Here is a 1,342-nt window from a genome sequence, read left to right on the forward strand (position 1 = left end):
TCAGTTCTAGTTCAGTTCTAGTTCAGTTCTAGTTCAGTTCTAGTTCAGTTCTAGTTCAGTTCTAGTTCAGTTCTAGTTCAATTCTAGTTCAGTTCTAATTTAGTTCTAATTCAGTTCTAGTTAAGTTAACTACGTCCCTTTATTTGTAAGGATTTTTGTGATTCTATTTTAAGTATCCCTTTTTGTAAAATGGTGCAGAGATAATTAAGGACATGTATGAATTGCGCAGAAAAAAAGTACGCAATTCTTTCTTTTAATGCAGGTCACACTTTCTAGTCCTTGATGTTGACAATTATGTCATACACATGTGCATGTGTTCACTCATTCCTCTCCATAAAAAGGAAACACACTTGCAAAATTAAAACAAAAAGTTTCTATTGTTCCTAAGTTCATTATTTTACTTATTCCTCCCACGCTCATTTTGGTTCTCTTAATTAGAAGCATAAGCTTTCTTTTATTTCAATCACAAGCACATCACCCAAAGTCATAATTTCCATTGTGTAAATGTTTTGCTTAGAAATATGATTTCAGCTGCAACAACTAACTTTCACTTTATCAGCATCATTAACATCATGATTATAAACGTAATCTTCTCAACATGTGGTTCCCTTCATATTTATCAGTCGTAGTCAAGTAAAATCTTCTAATTGCTGCCGACTACCATAACTCCTTGTTTCTGAACATGCTCGTTGCAAGTGTAGCAAAGTTGAGTAGTGGAGGAGGAAAAGATTTAGTTAGTAACATTTTCTCTAGTTTAGACTTATTGTTGCAACATTAAAAGGAATTTAACAACGATGAACATATTAATTAGGCGCGTTTTGTTTATGCTGCAAATGCAGAAAAGAATGGGAGAAATTATGTGCAGCAATACAAAAAATAAACAAGAAATTATGAAGGACTGCGGAGAGGGAAAAAACTGATGGATTCCTACTACAAATGAGTTTTTATTTTTTTGTTTGAGTAACCTGTTGTACTTGGAACTATTAATTTATAGGGTGAAATGTGTCCTGGTTATAAAATAAAATACAATAATTTAACTGAAAAATTAAACAAGGCCAAGTTAACAACCGTCAAATTCAAAAGTTTATGTAAAAAATAACAAATTTTTCCCCTTTGATCTGCAGATGACTTTATCTTGTTTCATATTAATACATTTGCATACAGTTTAACAATTTAAATTTTGTACTACAGTGAAGGTTAAAAGAAATCAAAATTTCGGTTCTAATTTAGTTCAAGTTCAGTTCTAGTTCATTTCTAGTTCAGTTCTAGTTTAGTTCTAGTTCAGTTCTAGTTCAGTTCTAGTTCAGTTCTAGTTCAGTTCTAGTTCAGTTCTAGTTCAGTT

This window comes from Lucilia cuprina, chromosome 4 (assembly GCF_022045245.1).
Source record: "Lucilia cuprina isolate Lc7/37 chromosome 4, ASM2204524v1, whole genome shotgun sequence".
NCBI classification, from domain to species: Eukaryota; Metazoa; Arthropoda; class Insecta; order Diptera; family Calliphoridae; genus Lucilia; species Lucilia cuprina.